The 22,147-nt window shown below is 35.1% G+C and overlaps 1 long non-coding RNA gene across 3 annotated transcripts in view; it reads left to right on the forward strand.

Annotated features, from left to right (window-relative positions):
* Positions 1-22,147, forward strand: part of LOC123332522 — a 209,214-nt gene that overhangs the window by 136,858 nt on the left and 50,209 nt on the right. For 2 of the 3 annotated variants that reach the window (XR_006640750.1, XR_006640748.1), the window contains exon 2: positions 19,972-20,126. This is a non-coding gene — a long non-coding RNA (uncharacterized LOC123332522). Of the gene's footprint in view, positions 1-19,971; positions 20,127-20,468; positions 20,698-21,876; positions 21,965-22,147 lie in introns of those variants that run through there. The other variant, XR_006640749.1, reaches the window with a different exon arrangement.

Here is a 22,147-nt window from a genome sequence, read left to right on the forward strand (position 1 = left end):
CGATACTCTGTTCTGGCTTTTTCTTTTTTCCCCCTTTTGCATTCCAGTTTGGGGGGGGGTTTCTATTGGCTTATCTTAAAGCTGCTTGAGTCTACCCTAGCTTGTTTACTAACCATCAAAGGTAGTCATCATTTCTGTTACATTTTTGAATCCTAGTATTTCCCTTGGCCTCTTGCTCAGGATTTTCATCTACTTTCATTACCCTTCTGTTCATGTTTGTTAGACTACTGTTTCCATTAGAGCACTTAACATATTAGTCATAGTTCAAATTTCACTTAATTTAAAAATTTATTTATATTTAATTGGAGGATAATTCCTGTATAGTATTGTGCTGGTTTCTGCCATACATCAACATGAATGAGCCATAGATATATGTATATTACCTCCCTCCTGAACCTCCCTCTCACCTCCCACCCCCATTGCACCCCTCTAGGTTGTCATAAAACACTGGATTTGAGCTCATAGTTAATTAATTCCAACATTTGTGTCATATCTGCATATGTTCTGATGATTGCTTTGCCTCTTTGGATTGTTTTAGCTTGCCTTTTGTCATGCCTGGCAACCTTGTAATTTTGTTGAAAGTCAGATACTGTGGATCAGTATGGTTACTGAGGCAAAGAGACCTTTCTGTTGTGTGATTATGTTACTCTGGCTGAGTCAGGTTCTGTTTAATATTTGCTGGAATTACCAGAAGTTTTGCATTCACATTCCCCTGGTATCCTTGTTTGTCTTATCGCTTGACTTCAGGCTTTCCTAGGTAATCTTCCTCAAAGAAAGCTGCTTTCAGCTACCCCTAGTAACATGCTGGTGCCCATTACTAGGGGTAATAGTTGTAAGGTGTAGGGTAGTGGAGGTGTTCTATAATTTCAGTCATTTAATGGACTCATCTTTTAGAAGTGTGACCTTAATAAGTCTTTCTCCTCAGTGGAATAGCTCTTCTCCCATTTTCACCCCCACTTCCTTCTCTGGCAACAGCATTCTACATCAATGACCTTGAAGCCTTCAGATTGATTGGTTGTAGTCCCCACCCCACATCTTCGTGAATTAGGAAGGATAGAAAAGCCTGGAGCAGGAGGGATGATCTTCCCCATAGAGCTAAGTCTCTGTCCACGTTTCCCCCATGGAGAGTTAAGGAGAAGTCTATGGGAAATATACTGAGCAGACTTCAGTTACAGCTACAATGATTAATCTCCTTCCTAGAGCCACATGGGGAACATTCTGAGAACCTTGTAAATTTCCTGCAGATAAAGCCCATAAGAATACAGAACATTTTAAAGCATGTACCCAGCCATTTTTTTCCCGTTCTAATACCAGTCTACATTCATTCTCCCAACAGTTCATCAAAATTATCATTTAAATGTTTCTAACTGTTATGGTTCCAGCAGCTTCTGCTCCAGGTTAAGAGAGTTTGACTGGTTCTCATTAGATGAACCTATATCTCAAAATTTCAGTTACCCTGCAGTCTTTGTCCTCTTGTGGGTCTAGGAAGCACTGCTGATTTTCAGTTTGCCCAGTTTCTTGTAAAGACAGGAGTGGTGACTTTTTTACATGTTGGAGCTGAGACCTGGTACTGATTCTATTATATTTTGGATAGGTCTTTTCTTTCCATGGTATGAAATGTGGCCATATTTTTTAAATACTTTTTTGTCAAATTCATAGCATTATGTTACACCATCTATGAACTTCAAGATTTCATAGTTGCTAAGGTCAGTCAACTATAGGGCTTCCCAGGTGGCAGTAGTGGTAAAGAACCTGTGTGCCAACGCAGGAGATATAGGAGACATGAGTTCGATCCCTGGGTTGGGAAGATCTCTGGAGGAGGAAATGGCAACCCACTCCAGTATTCTTGTCTGGAGAATCCCATGAACAGAGGAGCCTGGTGGGCTACACAGCCCATGGGGTCAGAAAGAGTTAAACATGACTGAAGTGACTTACCATACACACACATACACAAGGTCAAATATTCTTACTTGTCAGAACTGTTTCAGATTACATTCTTAATATTTTGTTTATTTCAATGGCATTGGGAAAGGGCTAGATTCAAATAATTTAATATATATTGTTACCTTGAAACCAAGTCAACAATTTTGGGATATAAAGAAACTATCTACCATGAAAAAACATTAATACATTTTGCAGTAATCTTCATAGAAAAAGTTTTGTATGCAGCCCTTCAGAAAGCAAACTAAATTGTGACTAGCTCTGGATTCTTAAATTAAGTAGAAATATTGGAAGTCAGTCATGAAAACATGATTATGAATGTAGAGGAACATTTTTATAGATATTTATGTAAATTTGAAAACTGTTACCTAGATAATCAGGAACAAAAGTCTAAGATAACTGTTGAGAAACACTTTTATGATGTAAAATGGTTTAGCAGGATAAAGATTATGTGAAGGTTTGAGTATGAAGATAAAAGGTTAAAATTAAAACTTAAATAAATTAACCAAATGTTTTAGAATCCACTTATAGGTAGAATTTTACAGAATCTATTTATAGGTAGATGTCTGAACATGTTAAACCATTTAGTAAGGTGACATAAAAATGAAGAAAATTATGAAAAAATCATTTAATTTCAAAACTCTGAAATAATCAAGAGTGGGTTTTTTCCCCAAATTTCTTTATTTTTTCCAAATGTTTATTTCCAAAACAAAATATCATTTTTTAAATGTGACACAAGCTCTTAAGGAACATCCAGCTGGGAAAACAAAATAAAGCCCTACAAATATAATAGGCATATACATAAAACATAAGTGTAACCATGAATGTAGTTGTCTGAATTTATGTGGATACCTGTGGGAAAACAGTATGTGTATCTGGATTTGACTGTGTTACAGACTGAATTTAAATGTAGTGACTTCTACTAATTTGCAATCTTTCTGAATTTCCATTCCATGGGAGGCTGTAATCTAATTTATAGTTGTATTCAAAATAAATTACAATGGTCTGCGCTTGGAATGCAAAATATTTTTGGCATTAACATTTAGAAATGACCACATCATGTTATTTAATTTCTTTGCCTTTTTTTTTTTTAACTAATGCTTTTAGAAATGGAAACTAAGCACATACATAATTGGGATTCTAATCTGCACTGAGAGATATGGTTTAGGAGCAAGAAGTGCATGACATAAACTAAGTGTAACTCAAGTGACTCCACCTCACATGAGGAAGTTAAACAAATGTTCATGAAACAACAATGAATAACATAATTGGTTTAAAATTAAGACCTAATTTTTGGATGGCCTTTCCAGTGCTGGAGAGCAGTGATCTTCAGAATGGAGTCTGAATATTTCTGAGGGTATGCCAAAACTTCCTGGGTATACAGATACAGATAAGTTGAGAAGCATGAACATCACATCTTCAGTCTCCCTCTGTATGTACTTATTAATCTGCCAGAGAAGAAATGCAAGGCATTTCATTTCTTCTCTGTTACTCTAGGCATTGCCCTGAGTGTGAAAGATCCTGGAGCACCTGACAAAGAGTATGTTCGGCATGTTGGTGTTGAGAAAGTGTACTCTGCACAGAAGTTGAATAAGCAGGGTGATGGTATACAGCCTTTCCCAATTTTTAACCAGTCAGTTGTTCCGTGTCTGGTTCTAACTGTTGATTCTTGGTCTGTATACAGATTTTTCAGGAGGAGAGGTAAGGTGGCTTGGTATTGACCCACACTGTCAGAGGCTTTAGCCTACTTCATTGAAGCAGAAATAGATGTTTTTCTGAAATTCCCTTGCTTTCTCTGCAATCAAACAAATGTTGGCAATTGTATCTCTGGTTCCTCTGCCTTTTCTAAACCCAGTCTGTACATCTGGAAGTTCTCGATTCAGGCACAGCTGAAGCCTGGATTGAAGGATTTTGAGCATAACATTACTGGCATGCTAAATAGGCACAATGGTTTGAACATTCAATGGCAGTGCCCTTCTTCAGGGTTGAAACGAAAACTGACTTAGCCATCTTGTAGCCACTGCTGAGTTTTCCAAATTTGCTGACATATTGAATGCAGCAGACCAGGAAACATTTATTTGCAAGTCAGGTGGTCTCCAAATCTTTACTTAAGACAAAAATTGAGTAAAACCAAAATGTAGTTATTAACCAGTGAACCATAGGGTTTGTTTCTGAAGGTAGAGTACTACATGATTTTTGACTTTTAAAACAGTAGGGGTTTAAATGATTGTGACATTACTAGATCACACCACATTTCTTTCTCTTTTACTTATTTATGTAAATAAGTTTTCTCAGTGGTTATGGTCATAAAGTTGAAAGACAAAACTAGAATTGACATAGAGATACACAAACTAAAGTCAGAGGCTTATAAATTTATTTAACATGCCAAAAAAAAGATGCATTTTGAAAATTTTTCACTTTGTTTATATTTAATAACTATGCATGACATAGGTATTTATTTAAATCAATTATATGTAAGTAATAATTATGACTATTTAATCCAGAGAAATGTCCTTTACATATTTATCTTTATAAGTACATGAAATGTGTATACATATATAGTGTAATATGTATATATATATTGCTAAAGAAAATCAAATATTTAAACACATAAAATAGTTAAAATTTTCAGAATTACAAATATGCATTCTAAGAATAGCAAGGAAAATATACATTTTTTTTGTCTTACAGAGACTTTTGACATAGTTTTAAGTTAATGAAATATGGCACCGAGTATCTGTGGCACATAAACTTGATTACATTTTGAATGATGTGATAATTTTTGCTTAGAATAACTGTTTATATAATATATTGGAAATTATTTGCTTACAGTAGCTGTTGAAATTTGTGAAGAGAAAATTTGACAAATTATATATGTTCAAGGGGTTGGACAGTTTGTAAAGTTCTTTAAGGGATAGGTTTGCAAAATATTTGAAGCTACTGCTGTATACAGTAAGAGCATCTCTGCTGTATACAGACAGAGATCAGGTGGGAAGAGATCAGTGAGGTGGTGGGATGTGAGGGGAGCCCTGAGAGGCGGCGTCAGTCTTAGAGACAAGCACGTGGTGGTTGTAAATATGTGGACAGAGAGGAGTTAGGGATTATAAACAGATCCAGCTGTACAGCAGTGTGTCAGAACTACCTGATGATCACACTGAAATGCTGATGTCATGCAAATTATAGAAATCTTTGAAAATTAAACAATTTCGGATTTGTTTTATGAACAAATTAATGTCTGCTGAAGGTATGTGATTTTGAGAGTTCAAGCATTATATTAATATTGTATGTAGATATAATTTTGTTTATACTGATTTATAAATGATATTTATATACTATACATATTATATAATTATAATAACTATAACTACTTTGTTGTCACAATTTTTCTTTTAATAACTATAATCACAATAAGGGTTATATTTTTAGCTATGACATAAATTTCTATCCTACCACTTAAGGAAAATAATATCACTATGTCACAAGTGTTGCTGAGAGTGTCAGGAAGATTCAGGTAAAAGAGTAGAACGAGCCTGAAAGTTGTCTCAGAGACTTGTTAAGGGACCTTTATATAATCTCAGGGATATTTACAAAGGATGGTTTCACTTATGCTGTTTTCAGCAATATAACATTCTTTTCCAAGAAGTTAGATAGTTCCACCTAGGTAACCAAAACCTTTGCATCCCACTTTTCATGACCTTTGTCACATTTCAGGTTAGCACATGACATGCAATCCCGCTCAGTAATCTAGGTATATTGTTGGGGAATTGTTAAATAAAACTGATTCACTGCAAACAGTTGTTATCCTTAGCACAATATAGGTTGTGGTTACTGCGTACAAAGTTAATTTTCACTTATATCAAACCCCCACACTTAAACCCAGAACTGTAAAACAAACAAAAGGAAAGTGAGAGGGGAAACAAAGATTTCTGAAGATATTACTTCAGGAGTGAAAACAGGAAGAAAACAAGATGTGATCTCTTAGGACACAGTATATATAAAACCAGAAGACAAATGCCAACCCTTGGGAAATTCCCAGGGGTAAGATGGAGCAAACCAGCCCAGGTTTAAGACAAGGTAATCATTAGTTACACTGATAGGCTTTCAGAAGAATGTACTGATAGTCTAAGCAGCACCGCCCCCCCCAACCCACAACCCAGTGCCTCATTTAAAGAGGAGCATCATTAGCAGTGACAAAAGAGGAGAACAGAGAAGAGGCTTTGACTACTTATTTAAGGATTTGGGTGTGAAAAAACAAAACGGTCCATATTAAACCTTGTTGACCCAAAATCATAATTAGATTATAATTACTTGTGTGGCTTTCCTAATAAGAAAAACCCTCTAAGCACTGAGGTAAAGGAGTCCCACTTAGAATCACACATTGTTCATGCACAGCCTGTGGTTCTCAAACACCAGGGAATATATACTCTGGAATTTCAGCCTCTTGAGAGTGCTAAAAATATCAGTGCATATCTGTCTTTGAAAAAACTTGCCTTTACCTTTAAAAAAAAGATTGACATTAACCTGGTGATATGAGATTACTGACTTCAGAGGTAGATCAATGCATTCTTAAAATAGTTGTCTGATCACTTAAAATGGCTATCTATCTGCCCTTTACATTGATTCGGGAACAGTATATTTTACTAAAAATATGTAATCGTTTTTGTCCCAAAGATAAAACTATAAGGTGACAACTGGGTAGATACTGAAAAATCATAAGACATTGCACTGAAAATCCGTATCTTTTAGATAGGAAAACAGCTTTAATTTCCATTAAACATAATTGAAACATTCAAAACTCATGAATATATTTGAACAAGTTAGTTTTTATTTAATCTACCTACTATCAGTAACTTATATGATGCTTAGCATGGTACAAGAACACTTCAAGGTGCTTAAAAGAGTAAATAATATAATTGCTATAATTAGGTGATGATAAAATCCATAGATGTTTGATTTTTCTTTAAAAATCAGCATGTAAATAAAGATAAAAATAGGATTGCCAAGTATGTATAAAAACTGCAATATATATGTTTTAAATTCATAAGGAAATAGTGATAAATCTTAGTTAAAAGCAAAATTTTTTGCACAAGGGAAACACTTCTACATCTTTTATTTTACATGTATCAAGAGAAAAGATTGCATTTTTTGCTTTCAAGTGATAACAATTTCACTATAACCTTCAGGACCATCTGATGTTACTCTTAGACAAGATGGATGTATTCCTAAAATAAAATGATGGATAAGCTGAAATATGGTAGAAATACATATCATGGAAAAAGGAAAGTTCAAGGGAAGTGAAAGAATTAAATGTGAGATTGATTGCTATGACAGTAAGTAGTAGTAGAGGATTTTAAACATTTAAAGTAGATCCTCAAGACTACCAGCATTTACATATGGAAAGCTCAGGATCACATATTCTTTGAACTTGAAACTGCATGTGTACCTAATATCTTACCATATTCCATACGGCATTTCCACCACTATATTTGTATGAAGTATTGCTTCTTTATCCATTCCTCTGTTGACGGACATTTATGTTACTTTCATATTTTGACTATTGTAAATAGTGCTCCAATGAACATTGGGGTACATATTCTTTTAGAATTATGGTTTTCTCTGGGAATATGCTCAGAATTGGGATTTCTGGGTCATATGGTAGTTTTGTTTTTCATTTTTTGATGAACCTCCATACTGTTCTCCATAGTGGCTCTATCAGTTTACATTCCCACCAACGGTCTAAGAATGTTACCTTTTCTCCACACCCTCTCCAGCATTTATTGTTTGTATATATTTTGATAATGGCCATTCTGACTAGTGTGGGGTGGAACATCATTTTTTTTTTTTGATTTGCATTTCTCTAATAATTAGTGATGGGCTTCTCTGGTGGCTCAGATGGTAAAGAATCTGCCTGCAATGTGGGAGACCTGGGGTCTCCCTGGGTTGGGGAGATCTGCTGGAGAAGGAAATGGCAACCCACTCTAGTATTCTTGCCTGGAGAATACCAAGGACAAAGGAGCCTGGCAGGCTATAGTCCATGGGGTGGCAAAGAGTCGGACATGACTGAGCGAGTAGCATACAATAATTAATGTCTTCTTTGAAAAAAATGTCTATTTAGATTTTGTGCCCATTTTTTTGGATTGGATTTCTTTTCTGATACTGAATTGTGTGAGCTGTTTGTATATTTTTGGAGATTAATTCCTTGTCATTGCTTCATTTGCAAATATTTTCTCCCATTCTGAGGGTTGTCTTTTCATCTTGTTATGGTTTCCTTTGCTGTACAGAAACTTTTGCATTTCATTAGGTCTTGCTTGTTTATTTTTGTTTTTATTTTCATTACTCTATGAGGTGGGTCAAAAAAGATCTTTCTTCAATTTATGTCAAAAAGCACTCTGCCAATGTTTTCCTATAAGAGTTTTGTGGTTCTTGGCCTTACATTTAGGTTTTTAATCCATTTGGAGTTTATTGTTGTGTATGCTATAAATGTATATCCTAATTCATTCTTTTATATATAGCTTTCCAGTTTTCTCAGAACCACTTGTATAAGAATATACAATGGAGACTACATTTCTCCATTGTGTATTCTTGTCTTTTTGTTGTAGATTAATTGACCATAATTGTGTGGGTTTATATCTATGCTTTCTATCCTATAGATAGATATCTATATATCTATAAATATAAATATCTATCTATATTTCTGTCTTTGGGTCAGTACCATAATGTCTTGATGACTGTAGCTTTGTAAAATAGTCTAAAGTCAGAGAACCTGGGATTCCTCCAGCTCCACTTTTCTTTCTCAAGATTACTTTTGCTGTTCAGAGTCTTTAATATTTTTATACAAATTGTAGATTTGTTTGTTTGAATTCTGTGAAAGATGCCATTGGAAGACAGTTTTACTTCTTCTTTCCCAGTTTGGATTCCTTTATTTATTTTTCTAATCTGACTGCTGTGGCTAGAACTTCCAAAACTACACTGAATAAAAGTGGGAGAAGTTGTCTTTTTCCTGATCTTAGAGGAAATGCTTTGAGTTTTTCACCATTAAGAATGACTTTTGCTGAGGGTTTGTGAAATTTGGTCTTTATTATGTTGATATGGGGCTTCACTGGTGGCTCAGAAGGTAAAGGGTCTGCCTGCAATGCAGGAGACCTGGGTTCAATCCCTGGGTCAGGAAGATCCCGTGGAGAAGGAAATGGCAACCCACTCCAGTATCCTTGTCTGGAAAATCTCATGGATAGAGGAGCCTGGTGGGCTGCAGTCCATGGGGTCACAAAGAGTCAGACACAACTGAGTGACTAACAGTTACTTATGTTGATATAGGTTCCCTCTATGCCCACTTTCTGAAGAGTTTTTATCATTAAGTGGGTGTTGAATTTTGTTAAAGGCTTATTCTGTATTTATTGAGATGATCATATGGTTTTTATGCATCAATTTGTTGATGTGGTGTATCACACCAGTCAATTTACATATGTTAAAAACCCTTGTATCCCTGAGGTAAAGCCCATGTGATCATGGTGTATGATTCTTTTAATGTGCTGTTGGACTTCGTTTGCTAGTATTTTGTTGAGGATCTTTGTGTGTATGTTCATCAGTAATATTGGCCAGTAATTTTCTTTTTTTTTTTTCTGGTTTTTGTTTCAGGGTAATTAATGGTAGCCTCATAGAATGAGCTTGAGAGTGTTCCTCTGAAATTTTTTGGAAGATTTTCAGAAGTGTAGGTGTTAACTCTTCTCTAAATGGTTGATAGAATTCACCTAACACAGGCTCATTTTTAACAAATTTACCTGTTTCAAGGAAAATAAAACTAGTAATGATGTTACTCTGAGACCCTTGAAATAGTTACATTGATATGAACAAATATAGGAATAATGTAAGGAATATAGATGAGAATATAGCTATGGATGTTTCTGTAGATGTAGGTATAGACACAAATAGTGATAGAGAAATTGACACTTGAAGCAAATTTTGGACTGTAAAATCCTTGTGAAGCAGATAAGGAGTGTCTAAAGATAATTCAAAAGTAAATATCTTGAAAGATAATTTATTTAAACTTTATTTATGATTAATATTCAGCTTTTGCCTTTATGTCATTTGAACCTTGGTGAGGTTATGTATAGGCTCTCTGAAAGCAGGGAAATTATAAGTAGATAACATGTAGAGAATATTACCAAAATTAATTTTTATTTTTACATAATTAGAATTAAACATATGGAAAGTAATTTTTTTTTCCTTTTTCAGTGTGTTTTTCCAGAGTTCCTTATCTCCTGGGTACACTTTAAGGTGAAGTTGCAGTTAGAGATTCATGTGAAGGCCATGCCAGAGGGCATGTGTTTAAACATCTGTCTTATTACAGAAATGACAGCCTCTTCACAGGGCTTAACCTTCACCATTTTTATTTTTCATTTATTTACAGCGGTTTTGTTAATAGAACCCTAAAAGAAATCCCTCACCTCAAATTTGATTCATTACATTTCAAAAGTTCCTAAACTTAGTCTTATATTTCTCATATTAAAGATAAGCATAGTGTCCATCAAGTTATATTTCTTATAGGAAGCCAAAAAATTCAGTTAATTCAATTCAAACTGCAGTTTTATTGTGATCAGTATCTAAAAACTCACCAGCATCAGGGTGATTTTATACATGGCTGCAGGACTGTAGAAACACTCTAGGCTTTGTAACACTCAGATAAGACAAATACTATTTTTAAAACTGTGGAGTTCTTTAAATAGTGACACAGGTTCATTTTCCTAAAACGCTTTAATGAGTTTGCTTTGGAGAAAACCCTGTCCCAGAAACTAAATATCTGTCAGGGCTACTTGGTGTTTCACAAAGGACTATTTCTTTCTTTATTGCATCAAACGTATTTTCTTTCTCAGTATATTTTTATGAATTTGAACATATACCTTGTATCCTTGATATGTGTATGTGCTGATGTATTTGCATTTAAACAGCATTCAGTACAGATGAGACACTGCTGATGACGACTTGCAAACTGTGGATGATCAAGAGCTAATGATCTTTTTTTTCTTCAATAATATGAGCATGATGACAGGATTATCTGTAGGTTTTCATGCTTCTAAATTTTGTTTTTGCTTTCCTTCCCAGTTAAGGCCCATCTGTGGACACAGACTTTTGTCTAATAAATATAGGAGAGGGGCAGGTGTGAATCTGTAGACTGGAAACTCGGGAGGAAAAGATTGATGGGCTGATTTGTTTTTGTATACCTGCCCAAAGGCTGAGAGATGAGCGTAATCTAATGATCATAAATAATGGACACCCTCATTAGCTGCGGTGGGAAAGGAAATGGTGGCAGCCTCCATCAGGGGGAGGAGGACCAGCTGTTGCTTCTCCCAGTGCGCAGAATCGAGGGGGAGCGTTTCCCCAAACCGCTGAGAAGTTTGGGGAAGGGCGGTGCCGACCTGCCTCTTCCGGAAACAGTTAGCTTCCTCCGTCTGTCAGAAACCTTTTGTCCTCCAACAAACCTAGAAACCTGAGGGTACATCAGTGAAAAACTGGATGCTGAAACATTGATCAGTACTGAAAAGATGCTGAAACCAAGCTTCTTTGCTGAAAGGACAAATTACTTAGTCCCGTGTAGGTTATTAAGTGAATAATGATGAGATTCTGTTTTAATTACTTGGTTGTTGTTACCAATGTCATCATGGCTATCAAATAATAAAAATTCTTCTAGAATTATTAAAATGATATATTCAAGGGGTGTTTTTTAAAAAACTCTAAAAAATGACATCCATATGCATTTTTTTTCCTTATAAAAAATATTAGAAGGGGGTAAGACATGTATTATAACCAGTTAATAGCTAATCTAGAGAATACAGAAGTTAGTCATACAGGTAATTAGTGAGAGAGTCTGAGCTAGATGTAATTTATTTCTCTGGAGTCCTTCATTATTTCCATATCCTATTTCACTTTGCTTAATAATACAGTTTTTAAAATACACCCTCAGCATTCATTTTTTTTATTATAGATTGTCATTTTTCTTTAAAAATGACAATGTCTCATGCTTCTTTCAGGTAATTAAATATCTCAGAAAAGATCGCTATACTATGATTTAGACTCACATTTACATATTCATAAACTCTTCATTAGAAGCCGTAACTTGTTTCTGCTTTCAGATGAAATTCAATTTCCACGTTGACTGCGCGTAAACACTTGAAATACATTACCATTAACAATATGCTATCTTGTAGTGAAATAACGTATCTCATATATTCCAGAGTGGCCACTGAAAGTGGTCTTTTGAGGATAGAAAGGAAGGAAAAAAACGAAGTTCTACTCCAGAAGTCCTTGTTCCAAAGCTTCACCAAGTGAAGGATCATATTAATGTAATGTCATTAGCTGTGAGCCTTGGCTTCAACTCATTAGCAAAATGTCAGGAGTTTGAAAAGCAAAAGGTAATCTAATATATATCTGGATCAAAAGGAAACTGTAACTTTGAAAGTCATACTTCAAAAAGAAATTTGGTTCTATCTGTATGGTCTGTCTTGCTGTTTAAGTAAATGATATTCTTCAAAGTCAGAAGTCATTTACAAAATAATAAAATGGCCAGGAATTATTTATTAAGGAGAACAGAAACTTCCTGTCTTCCTTTCTAAACATGTCAAGCATGGCAGTGTATGTACATCAGTTGTTCAAAGAATCTTCAAGTTGTTATAACTTTTTTCATTTATTTTTCAGCCCAGAGCACATTCTTACTGTGTAGTACTTTGATTTCATGAAACTTACAGAAACCACTCAAGATCATTTTACATGAAATATTTTCTGTTACTAATACATGTTTTGATTTGGTATGTTTTCAAAAGAATTCTTTTAAAATTCAAATAGAATGTAACAACACTTTCATTAGATCTAAACTAAGTTTTAGTTTCAAATAGATTAACCAAGTTCACATGTTATAAAATTATTGGGAATTTGTTGAATAGGTAATATTTGTGAAGGTAAAATAAAATTCAAACAGTGAAGGCATATATATGTATCTGTGTGTGTAGATATATATGTGTGTGTCTACATATAGGAGTGTGTGTGTGCGTGTGCACGCACACGCGCACAGGTGTAAAAGCCAAAATAAAAGTTAATCTTCCAGTGACCTTTTGTCCTCTGGGACCCAGATTTCTACAGATGACACCATAGAAGTGGCAATCATCAAGTGTGGCTTGTGTACTAATGTAGTAATTGGCATTCATCTTTTTCATCCCTTCTTCTATCCTAGATGCTCCATACCATAGACATTGTTCTGCAAGCTTTTTCCACGTAGCATTTTACTCTGGGGTGGGTTCACATCAGTGATGGCTATGATACATTGTTGTTGGATTTTTTTAATTTAATTAAAAAATTTTTTTGCAATGTTGTGTTTGTTCCTGCCATATGATAATGCAAACCAGTCATAATTACACATACCTCCCCTCCCTCTCCAGCCTCCCTCCTCTCCCTGCATCCTATCCCTCCAGGTCATCAGAGCACCCGACTGGCCTCCCTGTGCTACACAGCAGCTTCTCACATCCATCCATCTTATACTCAATAATGTACGCACGTTGATGCTATTTTTTCCATTTGTACCACACTCTCCCTCCCACACTGTGTCCACAAGTCCTTCTCTACATCTCTATCTCCTTTCCTTCCCTTCAGATAGGTTCATCAATATCATTTTTCTAGATTATATATATATGTGCATGTGTGTGTTAATATACTATATTTATTTTTCTGACTTCACTATGTATAGCAGGCTCTAGGTTCACTAAAACTGACTGAAATTCATTCTTTTTTATGGATGAGTAATATTATATTGTGTGTGTATATATATATATATATATATATACACACACACACACACACCATATCTTCTTTATCCATTCATCAGTTGATGGACATCTAGGTTGCTTCCGTGTCCTGACTATTGTAAACAGTCCTGTGATGAACACTGGGGTACATCTGTCTTTTTTGATTATGTTTTTTCACAATATATGCCCAATGGTAGAGTTGCTGGGTCATATGGTAGATTTATTCCTAGTTTTTTTTAACGAGTCTCCACAATGGTTGAAGCAGTTAACATTCCCACCAACAGTGTAGGAGTGTTCTTTTTTCACCACAGCCTCTCCAGCGTTTCATGTTGGTAGATTTTTTGATGATGGCCATCCTTACTGGTGTTAGGTGATACCTCACTGTAGTCTTGATTTTTCATTTCATTAATAATTACTAACATTGAACATCTTTTCATGTGCTCACAGGCCATCTGTATGTCTTCTTTAGAGAAATGTCTGTTTAGGTCTTCTGCCCATGTTTTGATTGGGTTGTTTGTTTTCCTAATTTGAGCTATATGAGATGCTTATATATTCTGGAGATTAATCCTTTAGTCAGTTGTTTCATTTGCAATTATTTTCTCCCATTCTGAGGGTTGTCCTTTAATCTTGTTTGTTTCCTTTGCTTCACAAAAGCTTTTAAGTTTAATTAGGTCCCATTTGTTTGTTTTTACTTCCATTACTCTAGAGGTGGGTCACAGAGGATCTTGCTGTGATTTATGTCATAGAGCATACTGCCTATGTTTTCATCTAAGAGCTTTATAGTTTCTAACCTTACATTTACTTCTGTAATCCATTTGGAGTTTATTTCAGTGTGTGGGGTTAGAAAGTGTTCTAGTTTCATTCTTTTGCATGTGGCTGTCCACTTTCTCCTGCATTGCTTACTTATTGAAGTGGCTCCCTTTTCTCCATTGTGTATTCTTGCCTCCTTTGTCAAAGATAAGGTGCCCATAGGTGTGTAAGTTTATCTCTTGGCTTTTTATCTTGTTCTGCTGGTTGATATTTCTGTTTTTGTGCCAGTACCATACTGTCTTCATGACTGTAGCTTTGTCTGAAGTCAGGAAGGCTGATTCCTCCAGCTCTGTTTTTCTTTAAGATTGCTTTGGCTATTCAGGGTCTTTTATGTTTCCATACAGATTGTGAAATGGGTTTTTTTTTTGTTTTTTTTTTTTTTTGAGTTCTGCGAAAAATATAATTGATAGTTTGATAGGGATTGCACTGAATCTGTAGATTATTTTGAGTAGTATAGTCATTTTCACAGTATTCTTCCAATCCAAAAACATAGCGTTATCTCTCCATCTCTTTTGTGTCATTTCTGATTTCTTTCATCAGTGTCTTAAACTTTTCTGCATATAGGTCTTTTGATTCTTTGGTTAGGTTTATTCTTAGGTATTTCATTCATTTTGTTGCAGTGGTGAAGGATTGGTGCCTTAACCTCTCTTTCTGATTTTTCATTGTTAGTATATAGGAATTCAAGATTTCTGTGTATTAATTTTATATCATGTAACTTTAATATACTCATTGATGAATTCTAGTAATTTTCTAGCAGAATCTTTAGGGTTTTCTATACATTATACTATGTAGTATCATGTCATCTGAAAATAGTTTTATTTCTTCTTTTCCAAACTGCTGCTGCTAAGTCGCTTCAGTCGCGTCCAACTCTGTGCAACCCCATAGACGGCAGCCCACCGGGCTCCCCCGGCCCTGGGATTCTCCAGGCAAGAATACTGGAGTGGGTTGCCATTTCCTTCTCCGATGCATGAAAGTGAAAAGTGAAAGTGAAGTCGTTCAGTCGTATCCGACTCTTTGCAACCCCATGGACTGCAGCCTATCAGGCTCCTCCACCCATGGGATTTTCCAGGCAAGAGTACTGGAGTGGGGTGCCATTGCCTTCTCCGCTTTTCCAAACTACATTCCTTTTATTTCTTTTTTCTCTCTGATTGCTGTGTTGAGGACTTCCAAAACTATGTTGAATAACAGTGGTGAGAATGGGCAGCTTTGTCTTCTTCCTGATCTTAGAGGAAATGCTTTCAGTTTTTCTCCATTGAGAATAATGCTTGCTGTGAGTATGTCATGTATGACCTTTATTATGTTGAGATAGGTTCTTTCTATTGTGATATATTGTTTTTGTTAGTTTTGGCAATTTTTTTTTTTTTTTTTTTGGTTTCATAGTACATCACTGCAAGGGCATATTATATACTTCATTAGTATTTTTGTTGATGGACAGTAAATTAGTTTGTATCAATATATTTTGTTATTACAAACTAACCCAAATGAATAGGATTATATATACATACCCCAGTAAATATGTACCTATATACCTATAATTCTGATATTTATTAACTAATTACCTGGACCGAAATTGTATGGGGGTCTTTCTTACCCCATACTCTAAGCAACATGTTATTATCACAGTTATCTTTCGTACTTTGTTTTTAAAATGTATATGCTGCTACTGCTGCTAAGTCGCAACAGTCATGTCCAACTCTGTGCGACCCCATAGACGGCAGCCCACCAGGCTCCTCTGTCCCTGGGATTCTCCAGGCAAGAACACTGGAGTGGGTTGCGATTTCCTTCTCCATAAAATGTATATATCCTGCTGCTACTGCTAAGTCACTTCAGTCGTGTCCGACTCGGTGTGACCCCAGAGACGGCAGCCCACCAGGCTCCTCTGTCCCTGGGACTCTCCAGGCGAGAATACTGCAGTGGGTTGCCATTTCCTCCTCCAATGCATGAAAGTGAAAAGTGAAAGTGAAGTCACACAGTCGTGCCCGACTCTTAGTGACCCCATGGACTGCAGCCTACCAGGCTCCTCCGTCCATGAAATCGATTCTCCAGGCAAGAGTACTGGAGTGGGGTGCCATTGCCTTCTCCTGCCTTTAATTTAAAAATTATTTACAGTGAAAATATTTTTGTAACTTTTATATTGTAATTATATTTCAGTATTTGGTTATTTTTTCATAATGACCAGTCAGTTAAATCCCTATTTGTCTTGTATCCATATCAACTGGTATTAAGAAAATATGCCCTATTCATGCATATAGGTTTTAAATATTTTCTCAGTTTGAATTTTTATGCTTTAAGTTTTTTACATTAGCATTTTTCCTTTAAAAAGTAACAGAAATTTCACTTCAAGATTATATTTTAATATGCTGATTTCAAAATTATAATTAATATCCCCTGATTTCTTTCAACAATTTGTGTTGATCTTTATGATTTAAATCTTTTATTGGTGATTAATTGAAATTAAATTGTTAAAAAGAGTAGGGGGGGAGGAACTGGATTGTGTTTAGATGGCTATCCATCAATCCTAGTGTCAATTAATAATCTATTGATTATTCACTTACTTTGAATGCTACTTGTATTATATGGTAAGACATTTTTCTTTTCTCATATATTAAAACATTTTTCTATTTCTGCTCTTTATTGTATTGAGCTATGTGTTTACCATTAATATGATACGTTAAATATTGAAGCTCAATAATATGTTTTAACATCCATTAGGAGAGCCTTCTCACTATTACTAAATTTTATACTATCTCTGCCTAATTTTCATTTCATTTTTTCTGTTCAGTTGAAAGTTTATATAGTTGCTGAAGCTATTAGCATTTTCATGGGGAATCATATTTGTTTAGGAAGAAGTGACATATTCATAACACATGCTTTCTTCATCCAGCCTTAGTGTTTACCAATGCAGTGTGTATTGTTTTGATTAGAAATGCTATAGAAGTAGAGAGGGAAGGATGTGAGGTGCTTATGATGATGTCTAGCTCTTTAAGCTTCAACAATAAGCTTGCTGTTATTGAGACATAGGTTGTTTCCACATATATTTATTGCCTAATAATTCTTCTTATGATACTATTGTGTATTTAGCTCTTCTGGAGTGTTGATTAGCTTACTGTATTTCTATCTATAAAATTGTAAAATGAGCAATCACTTTGCAACTGCTATTTTTCTTTTCAATTTTATACTGTTTTCTTTCTCTTATTTTTACATCATCTACTCAAAGAGAACACTGTTAGTTAATGATGATAGTAAGTAACCTTGATTTTTTTTTTTCGATATCAGAGTATCTTGAATTTTAGCTTTAAATATGAGTCCAGCGTTAGCATAAATGCATCAGCTTGCACCGTGAGCTGCAGGAGGGGCAGCATAGTGTGGGAATTTCAGGCACTGGGTGCAGAGCCCGTTTCAGCTCAGCTCCCTTCTAGTGTGTCCTTGAACATTATCAGCTGCTAATGTTGGCAAAAGGATTTGAGACTCTTCAAGTACTAGTATCTATGAGGAATTATTAAAAGGGGTTTATGTATTACCCTGTAAATGGAAACAGGCTCATAACTGTACAAAAATGTTTTAAAAACAATACTTCAAAGTATAATTTTCTTATTATCTAAACCTTTACAGAGTATACAAGTCTCAGTACATTTTGAAAGGCTTAGGTAATATTCATACTAAAAATAATGATGGATCAACATCAAAATACAAACAAAATTATCTCAGGATTTAAATGGTATGCTCTTTTTGCAGGTTTATGCTAATAAATCAATGAAACAAGATGTAGGAAACATATGAATACACTTCATTAAAGATGCATTTCAAAAGAATGGTGGAATAGTATGTTTATATAATAATATTTATAGTCTAATTTATTTATATATGACTGTACCTATCTGTTAATTAGAATTTGTTTTTCTCATTCTACAGAACCTATGTAAGGCATTTTTGTTGTTGTTCTGATTATTTTTAAAAAACAAAATCTAGTTGAAAAATAGACTCATGCTGCTAAAGAAGCAATATAGCTGAGGCTTTAGACATTTCACGGGTTAAAAAAAAAAAAAAAAAAAGGTAAACTACCAAGAATTACATTTCAAGTTACTAATTATATTAGGAAACTTTGTCATCTATCATAATGACCTTTAAAAGAGACCATACAACTCATTGTTCTATGTTATATCACAATACTGTTACACATATGACTAATTTAATGATCGAATATTGAATCTATAGTAAAAGTAACACATCCATTTTCAACATAATTCACATGCTTGCTTTCAACTTTAAGCTCCTTTGTTAAGCCCTTTAACTTTCAATTAAATTGAGTTTGTAATAAAACTAACTTAATACCATGTCAAATGAAACACCTGATGTTCTCTATCACTCTAAAATACACGAGCAGCCTCTCTTGTGGTAAGTTTAGACTTCTGCATTTGAGTGGTAAAAGTAGGTAAAGAAATGGAGGGAATAAAACAAAAAAGAAAAAATAGCAAAAAAGGAATGCAAAAAGTGTTTGTCTTATTATCACAGAAATTTTGTTTTTGTTTGATTCCATTAATTTAAGTTTATTATGATTTGGTCATTGTACAAAAAAAATGATAAACACTATTTACTACAGATGACTATAAATTACACAAAATTTGGAAAACTATGAGGGAAGTTTCCTTTGTTATAGCAATTATTCAAAGGTTGAAATCTGTTGAAATCATTTCTGAACAATTTTTTTCCATTATTTTTGGAAAAGAATAAGCAGACAACTGTTGTTTTCTGGGGGAATTGTCTTGCATTATCTTCTATAAATATATACAGTGGTATTATCAACTTCTTTTACTCTAAATATAAAGTTGTATGACTATTAATAAAATTAATAGTTGTTTTATGGTGACAACTCGTAAAATGAGGATTAGAGAAAAATAATCTCTATAAAAGTTACAACAATATTAAAATTTCAATGGAAATATTATTTCCAAAATAGTCTTTGAATCTTGAGCCAATGAGCAAAAAATACATTGAAATCTGTATAGCAGTTATTAAATTTTTATTTTCAGGCTGAACTGACATGTTCTTTATGAATAAAATTTTCAAGATACTTCCTGTGATACAGTCCACTAAACATGGGGAAAACCTCAAGCAAGAATGACATTACTTTTTATGAATATTAACATAAATTATAGTTCGTATTGCTCCAGCAAACCAGAGATTTCTTCTTAGAAAAAATATACTGTGAATGGCATTAAATATATGTGCTTATATTTTACTCACCAAAACTCACTGAGGATTTGTTACAGTGTTCACATATTCCTGAAAAGGAATATAGACCTTCTTAAAGACACATTTGTAAAATATAAGAATAGGTGAAACAGTTGGAGAAAAAATGATTGAATAGATAAATATGACAGATCAACCATTTTACTCCACTAATGTTATTAATATAAATGATTATTTACAGAAGGATCTTGTAGGCTAAGAGGTGAGAACAACCTAGCCTTGCTGGCAGGAATCCAGTCCACAGAGGTCTTGACACTGACCTTTACTCTGGAACTCCATCCATCTCTGGAAGAGCTGCTCTTTCGGTCAGACTCCAGTGTCCTCTTCATCCAACAAGTAGGTTTTCAAAAAGTTCTCAACATTAATTCTTATAACACTCTATGTTAATGAGCCTTGAATGGAATACTTCCCCAAGGTAAAATACAACAAAAAATCTATGACTTGAATGAATCCAAATCTAGTTCACTCTTATTTCAGCTTATTTTTCCTTATTTTTCAAAAAAAAAAAAAAGGCATTACCAGGTTGTCTGACAGTACTGCTGTTGCTGCTGCTGCGTCACTTCAGTCGTGTCCGACTCTCTGAGACCCCATAGACGGCAGCACACCAGGCTCCCCCGTCCCTGGGATTCTCCAGGCAAGAACACTGGAGTGGGTTGCCATTTCCCTCTCCAAGCCATGAAAGTGAAAAGTGAAAGTGAAGTTGCTCAGTCGTGTCCGACTCTCGGCGACCCCATGGACTGCAGCCCACCAGGCTCCTCCTTCCATGGGATTTTCCAGGCAAGAATACTGGAGTGGGGTGCAACTGCCTAGAGGAAGCAAATGAGAGTAAACCATTTTCTGACAGGCTAAATTGGTCTGCTGCAGAAAACACATGGAGCTGTAATTTCTCCTGCTGCATACTTAGGAGGTAAGTCAAGCCCGTGTCATAGAACAAAAGCAGCAGAGGCCTTTCTGTGCTCAGTCCCTTTCCACTAGGGCCAAATGTGAACAAATGATTTTGGCTTGTGAGGAGGTTGGCTATAAAAACTAAATAGCCCACATCTTCCTGACTTGAATTTAGGTTTAAGTTAGATTTTAGTTGGAACAGGAAAAAAAAAAAAAATTTATATTGTTTTTCAGTACCTACATTTGGTGATATTGAACATAATTCCAAATCAGTTGGCAAGGAGGTAGAGGAGGAAGGTGATCAGTGGAAGAGGGAGGATAAGTTTCGTTGACCAGGTGATAGACCAGGAGAGATTAATAGAGACAATTGATGTGTTCAGACAGTAGAATTGAAAAAAAAAAAAAAAAGGTTTCTGTTTTAATTTCCGAGTCCTTTAGTCTTCTTGAAAGTAGATAGGATGCTATGGTTTAGCACACATGTATAGCTTATTTTCAAAATGGCTCAAAAAATTTTTTTTATTTTTTTCTGCAGTTCCAAGCTGAGAAATCTCAATTTTTCACTTTTGCAGGGCAGGGTAGAATCAAGGTTGCAAAACAGAAACTTGATCATTGTGGTTGATCAGAACTCAGAGACACCCATGTATTTATGTGCTCAAGCTTGTATTGATCTAAATAATATTTCACGGAAAGTGAAAGTGAAGTCGCTCAGTCGTGTCCGATTCTTTGCGACCCCACGGACTGTAGCCTACCAGGCTCCTCCGTCCATGGGATTTTCCAGTCAAGAGTACTGGAGTGAGTTGCCATTCCCTTCTCCAGGAGATCTTCCCAACCCAGGGATTGAACCCGGGTCTCCCGCACTGTAGGCAGATGCTTTACCATCTGAGCCACCAGGGAAGTAGATCTAAATAATATTTCATGAATACCTGTTATATATAGGCACAAAATATAAACCAGTGACAATCAGGAAAAGTATGCTTTCATGGAACATACAGTCTTTTGAATAATAAAAATAAACTTAAAATTTAATGGATCTAGTTATGTCTTATGAGAAAAAGAAACATGATTTTAAAATATAGAGTAGGAAAATAAAAATCTGTTTTAGAATTTTGTATTGGGAAGCCTGAATCTTTTAGTACAGATCTAGAAACTAAATGGAAGGAGGGAGAGGAGTACCTGAAGGTTGTTGGAATAATGTCTGCAGCAAAAAGAACTACAGCCTTGAAGACAGAGCCCCAGACAGGATGACCCCAGTAACTCCTTGGGACATCACCTGGAGAGGACCATGCAATGTGAGTACAAGATACTAAGACATAAGAAAAATGCTCTGAGTTCTAATGTTATTAGAACCACCATGTATACACTACATACAACTGCTACACACACACACACACACACACACACACACTCACTATATACACTGCGTTTCAACTGAAAAGGCTCTTCACAGGAATGTGGCACATTCTAACAATAAT

This window comes from Bubalus bubalis, chromosome 1 (genome assembly GCF_019923935.1).
Source record: "Bubalus bubalis isolate 160015118507 breed Murrah chromosome 1, NDDB_SH_1, whole genome shotgun sequence".
Taxonomy (NCBI): domain Eukaryota; kingdom Metazoa; phylum Chordata; class Mammalia; order Artiodactyla; family Bovidae; genus Bubalus; species Bubalus bubalis.